The sequence below is a fragment of the Balaenoptera borealis genome (assembly GCF_965194805.1).
Source record: "Balaenoptera borealis genome assembly, chromosome: 20".
In the NCBI taxonomy this organism is placed as follows: domain Eukaryota; kingdom Metazoa; phylum Chordata; class Mammalia; order Artiodactyla; family Balaenopteridae; genus Balaenoptera; species Balaenoptera borealis.
The window spans coordinates 39,180,515-39,187,413 of NC_138879.1; the positions used below are offsets into that span (position 1 = coordinate 39,180,515).

At 51.3% G+C, this 6,899-nt stretch overlaps 1 long non-coding RNA gene across 1 annotated transcript; it reads left to right on the forward strand.

Annotated features, from left to right (window-relative positions):
- The first annotated feature begins 741 nt into the window (after positions 1-741).
- On the forward strand, positions 742-6,603 carry LOC309618998. The gene is made up of 3 exons (XR_014238708.1): positions 742-2,488; positions 3,592-3,756; positions 6,062-6,603. It is a non-coding gene; the product is annotated as an uncharacterized lncRNA (long non-coding RNA).
- Positions 6,604-6,899: the final 296 nt, after the last annotated feature.

Genomic DNA, 6,899 nt, shown 5'->3' on the forward strand with positions numbered 1-6,899 from the left:
AGCAGTTGATTGACCTCCTGCATTTGGTTTGGCTCAGGCCGGTTGAGAATGGGCAGCAGGATCAGCGCAGGGATCTAGTGATGGGATGGGGGATGCGGTCAGGGCAGGAGGAGGGGCCCCAGACAGATCTGGGGAGTAGAGAAGGTCTCTGGTCACAGGGTCTGCAGTGTGGAGAAGGGGGAGCCACCAGACACAGCCTCTCCTGGTGTAGGACTGAGCCCCAGCGTCGCCCACTCACCCTTCTGGGCACTTGGCAAGAGTCCAACACTGGGCAGGGGGTAGGTTAAGGGACTCGGCATCTGTTGAGCACTTCTTACACGTCGTAAGTTTTATATATATCTTCTGTTATCCTCACAACCACCTAAGAGGAAGACATTACCATCCCCAGTTTACAGGGGAGACAGCTGAGACCCAGAGAGATGAAGTAACAGGCTTAAGATCACACAGCTAGTAAATCAGTGAAACTCAAGACTCAGGAGTCTCTGACTCCAAAGTCTAGGGTTTATTCACCCTGCATCTGCCTCATATCTTCCTTCTAGGGCCAACTGGTTCCCAGTTCCTTCCTTTCCTCTCCTTTCCCTCCCCTCCCCTCCCCTCCCCTCCCTCCCTCCCTCCCTTCCTTCAATGCAATACTTATCATGCCCCTACCATGCCCTAGGCATGTGTTGGGAGGTGATACATGCCTCTGACCCTCTAGGACTAGTTCGGAAGACTGACACGATATAAATTCCTACAAACAAGCAGTGTAATAGGTGTGAGTGCGAGAAGTACAGGAGCACAGAGGAGGGAGAAGCCACGCTGGCCAGGGTGGGGAAAGGAGGGTCTTGGGAACAACCGAATCAAGCCTTGAAGGTCAGAAGGTGGACAAAGCGGGGAAGGGCATTCCAAGCAGAGGCAACAGCCTGTACAAAGACCTGGAGGCAAGGAGGGGCATGGAATGAAGGCTGAGGAACAGCCAGCAGTTGGGGGTGTGTACGGGGTGGGGTGCAGGTTGGAAAGGGCTTTCAGTGACAGGGAAGAAGACAGGGCTTTATCCAGTGCATCACTGGAGCCCCTGAGTCTTCCAAATGGTTTGAAACTCTCCCCTCCTGGAAAGTTGGGCTCTGCCGATAACCACTTCTCTTATCAACCCCACCCTCCTCAGATGTCAGCAGTTCAATGAGGGACTGATTCCCGATAGCAGAGTTTGGCAGGAGTGGCAGAATGTGGAGTGGCAAGAACACCGCCTCTGAAATGCCTGAATCTTGTGGACCGTGATTCAGATCTCCACTTTAAGCTGTGTGACCTTGAGGGCCAGGCAGGTCATCTCCCTGGGCTCAGTTTTCTAATCTGTAAAGTGGGACAACATCTATCTCAGAGAGTTACTGCAAGAATTAGCCCAGGATGGTGTAAAGTGGCTGGAGTGTTTCAGCCTTGAACCAAGTGCCAGTTCTCCCGTCCTCGCCTCCCTCCCTGTGTGCTGCCAGCATTGCAGCTGGGACAGGGCAGCCTGGAACCTCTGTCCTTGCCCTCCCCGGGCAGAGCTCACGTGCAGGTCTCACCTTCCTCGAGGCGCCAGGTAGCTCCATGGGTTTAGTCACACATCGTCTCCCAGTGACCAAGCACTCCTCCCACCCTTTCTTGCTTTTGCTGATGATGACATCCTGGCATCCGTGCCAGCCTGCCCTCCTTGCAGAACACCTGACATTTGCACTCCAGCCCGATTCTCTACCAGTAATACCTGTCAGCCCAGCCCTGCCATGTCCAATATCCCTGGACTTGGCCTTCACCTGCCTAGACCCACAGACTGTTCCCTAGACCCTCCTGCTTCTCCTGACAGCCAGACCTGTCCCTTGTTCACATGTCCCTTGTTCCCTTGTCTTGCTCCCTGTAACAGAACTAGCTACTGGGAGGTCCTGGCCCCTGGAAGGTCCTACTGTCGTGCTGCAGCTTAGATTGGATGGAGAAGTAGATTTAGGCCATCCTGGTGGCCAGTGGGCTCTGAATGAAGACGGTGGCTGGGGCAGCTCGACCTAGCGGAGAGCATTCTGGCTGAGAATCAGAGAGTTGGCTGAGCCCTGGCTAACTGGCTGTGTGTCTGTGTCAAGTCACTGGCCCTCTCTGAGCCTCAGATTATTAACCTGTAATCGGAGATGATCCATCTGTAAAGCCTGTTCCGGCTTCAACGGTCTGGGATTTTAGCGGGGAAGGGCCAGGGGTCCGCAGCGAAGCTCTGTAACCCAATTCCCCCGTGGTGGTGGAGGGGAGCAGGGGAGCCACTTGGCGCTCGGCGCAGCCCCGCCCCCGCTGGCTCCGAGACCCGCTCCCTCCGCGGGATTTACAATGGGCTGAATTCATTTGCATGACAAAATTGGCTCGGGTATCCAAGTGTTGCGGGGAGACAAGTGGAACATTACGCCGAACAAGCAGCCGGGAGGAAGGTTACTGCCGACAGCGAGGGAACAAGCCGCCCTCCCACCCTCTGCCTCTGCCAACCTTTCATCCACAGGTGTGGGGGGCTGCCCCGGGTCGGTGTCAGGGGCGGGGGAGGAGAGAGCCTCAGGTTTGGGAGATGGCCACCTGCCCAAGGATCTGGAGTTGGGGGGTGGGGAGGTCTCCTGTTCCCAGGGTCTTTCCATTATTAAGGGGAGGAGGTTTCCTTTGCTATTGCTAAATGCCTCCACCCTTTAAACGGTTGCAAGGTTACTTCCTCACTCTCAGGACTTGATAACATAGGCCCTTTGTGAACCACCATCCAAGCCCTCATCCATCTATTCACTCACTCATCCATTTATTGACTCATCCACACATCCACCGTCTATCCATCTACCCACTCACCCATCCAGCCATACATCCATCCATGCATCCGTCAACCATCCACCCTCCCACTCATCCAGTCATCCTTCCACATGCCCACCCACCCCTATCTACTCACCCATACACTCAGCCATTTACCACTCCATCTGCCCCCCCATATGCACCCATCTGTCCAATCTTTCATACACTCATCCATCTAACCATATACCCATCCACCCAGCCATCCATCCACCGATCTGCTCATTAACTCGCCTATCCACCTTTCCATCTGTCTAACAAAAGCAGATATTGGACACTTTGTGTGCCAGGTACAGTTCTAGACATTTCTCTACGCCTCAGATTCCTCATCTGTAAAATAGGGATAAAAATAGTATCTACCTCACAGGGTTGAGCCCAGCCCAGAGGAAGTGCTATGGAAGGTTTTCTACTGTCAATATTATTAGACACTGAGTACCTAAAGGTAAATAAAATGCAGTTGCTGTCCCAGAAGGAATCACAGATTTCTGGGGGGAAGAGATACAAGAAAATTGGTGTTACAGTCCCATAGGCTGTGCTATTGGGAAATATATGGGACTTTGGAGGGGGTGGGTGGGCAGAGCTGGGGTATCCTATCGCATCTGGGACTCTGCTTGGGAGGTAATAGGTAGTGACAGGAAGTACTGTTATTAGTGTCCCTGTGTAACAGGATAAGGTAACTGAGTCTCAGGAAAGTTAAAGGACTGCCCACAACCACACTGCCACACAGAGTCACCAGGACTGAATGCTGTGTCTTTTCATTTGGCCACATCCGAGCAGCTGGGGCCATGCTCTCCCTGGCCCCTTTAGCAGCAAGATGAGGCTTTCTTCCTCCCAAGTTGCATGAGTGGTACCGTGCTGTCCAGATCCCTGAAGACAGAGGATGGCTGAGCTCCAAGAGGCCACACCCAGAGCCCTGGGCCTGTTCTGAGCCCCTCACTTAAGGTAAAGCAGAACAATGACCAGGGGAGATGGGTCAGCTCATGGGAGATGGGGTGGGGAGGGGGTGGCCATCCATTTGGAATCAAGGCCTGAGCAAGGAGAGGACATTTGATCATTTATCACTACAACGATGAGGCTCTAATTAGCAGAACTGCTCCCGGCACAGTGGTCATTTCCGTGTCAGTGAAAGTTCTTAAATATTAGAGGGAGCAGAGTGAGGCCTTTGGAGCGTTTCAGGCCTGGGTTCAAATCCAGATGTCGCCTAATACTATCTGTATGCCCCTTGGCAACTCACTGAACTTCTCTGAGGCCAGTTTGGAAAATGGGAATAATAAACCTCCATCACAATATTTTGTGAGAATTAAGTCATATTCACCAATACTTAGAATGTGTTTTAGTAAATCTGCCTCACAACAAACTCGTGAAACGGTCTTTTAATTTTTTTCGTAAACTTCTAAATTTGGAATCATTTTAGATTTACAAGAAAGTTGCCAAGATACTAGAGAATTCCCGTAAACTCCTCACTCAGATTCCCCTATTGTTAGCATCTTACGTAACCACCGTACATTTGTCAAAACCAACATTGGCACATTAGGTCCTTTAATGTTTAATGATCTCGTCTTTACAGATGAGCTTAGGGAGGCACAGAGAAGCTGAGTATCCAGCTTAAGATCACACGGCATCATGATACATGAAATGAAATACACTACGTGGAAAGCCTATTGAATACCTGGCATCAATCCCGTTCCCATTCCAGAAAACCTGGATCGGGCTCGGCCTTCACCCTCTCTCTTACTCAATGGCCCTGGCAGGCCGGATCCCAGCCTCTGCATCTGTGTCCCGCTTCCCTGGGGACACAGAGAGACAGCCCTTGGAGAGCACTTTGTAAAGAGCAGAGATTGCTGGAGCAGTAACAGATGACTGCCGTTCTGTCCAGACTGCCTGTCTGACCTGTGCTTATCAGCAGGCACACAGTAGGTACCCAATAAAGGGTTTGTTGACTAAACAAATGAATGAGTGAATGAATGAAGTAGAGGGCATTTCTCTTTGTGTAGGACATTGAATTCAGGTACTTCTAAGAACTTTTCCAAATCGAAAACTCTGGAATTCTAAAATGACCAGCCCCCTCCCTGGCCAGGTCCAACGGAGAAATTGGAATCACCGATCTGTGTTCTGCATACAGTAGGTACTGAATGGATGAGGCCGATGCTGATATCTCTATCCACGTTTTTCCTTGGTCTCAATTTCATCTTCACATATTTAAGTTTCGTTTTACCTATTTGTGTATTTTTTGGCACGCTGCCTCAAATCCTTGAGGGGTATGTGTGTGTGTGTGTTTGTGTTGCGTGGTGTGTGATACATAAAGGACCCCAGGAGTCAGTCACTGATGGTAACAACGGTGGCATGTGTTGAAGGTGAGGTGAGTGGGGGGCTCCCCGCCTCAAGATTCTCAGGGGCCTCCCCTTAGAGTTTCTCCTTGGAGCTAGTCCTCTGTCCATCACTCAGCCAGCAAAGGTGTTGAGCCCCCCGCTGTGTGCCAGCCCCATCCTCTGGGTGCTGTGATGAAATGCCCAGCCTCTGCTCTCAGGAGCTCAGTGCCGGGTGGAGGGGTCAATGGAGGACAAGCCAGGGACACCAGGTGTAGCAAGAGTCGCCTGGGGACCTCCAGGGCAGGACCCTCCCTGCACCCGCACCCACAATCACACACTTGGGCTCAGTTTGGAACTTCCTCCCCACCTGTCTCCTGTGAAGCCCTTCTCGTCCTTCAAGGCTAAACCCAGCATCACCTCCTGACCCTCCCTCATCTCCTCCTGGTCCTCTTGGCAGGCAGCCCCAGCACTCTCTGCCCCACAGCGTTGCCAGCCTAAGCCAGGCACTCCCAGGCCCCTCTGGCTTCTCGCCAGCACCCAGCACAGTCCCCAGCATGTGGGAAGCGTGCAAACAATGCCCTGCTCCCTCTGGGACTGGTGCTCCAATACACGTCTGTGCTCACCCAGTTACGGGGTGGGCATGAGTGAGGCGGGCACACTCCAGGCTGCTGGGCCCAAGAGGACAGGCCAGGGCTGAGAGGGTTTGATCTGGGGATCCTCCTGCCCTCTCCTCTTCCGTGGTGACCCAGAGAGGCCCTGCAGTGAGTTGAATGATGTTCCCCCCAAAAGATGTGTCCAAAACCTAACCCCCGGTACCTGTGAATGTGACCTTATTTGGAAATAGAATCTTTGCAGATGTAATTAATTTAAGGATCTTGAGATGACATCATCCTGGATTTAGGGTGGGCCCTAAATCCAATGACTTGTGTCCTTTTAAGAGAAAGAAGAAGGAGATTCGAGACCCAGAGAAACACAGAGAGGGCCATGTGGAGACAGAGGCAGAGATTGGAGTGATGCAGCTACAAGCCAAGGGATGCCGGCAGCCATCAGAAGGTAAGGAGAGAGGCAGGGAGTAGATTCTCCTTCAGAACCTCCAGGAGGAACTAACCCTGCCAGCACCTTGCGTTCAGACTTCTGGCCTGTAGAACTGTGAGAGAATACATTTCTGTTGTTTTAAACCACCAAGCTTGAGGTAATTTGTCGTGGCAGCCCTAGGAGACGAATACAGCCCCTCTCTCAAGATCTCGGTTCACCCGCCTCCAGGGTGATTTTTTGGCAGCCTCGAGAACAGCAAGAGGGCATCCCCCATCCTTGCCCCTCAACCCAGGGACTGTGCAGGGAAATCTCACAAGCAGCGCTACCCCCCAGATGCTGGTGAGTGCCAGCATGCCCTTCTCTGGTCCTCAGTTTCCCCATCTGTTCGGGGAGTTGGACAAGTTGATTTCTGAGACACTGTCTAGCTTGGAGTAGTCCATGTATCCAAAAGTCAATTTTTTTTTTTTTTTTTTCAGAAGAGGAAAATGATAAATTTACTTCAATAGATGGTAGGCTTCTCCTTGTAAATCTGATAATTTTGCCAGTCCCAAAATGTCTTAAGTGTAATTACACCACAGCCTGAAAAAAGACTAGGTAAGGGAAAAAATGAAATAGAAATATTTTAAAATATACAAATATATAATCCTACTTTCAAAAATGTTAGGTGCCCAGGTAAATAAAAATAAAATAAATCCAAGAGCACCTTACTTCCTATACTGGAGCGTTCAGGAATTTACATGG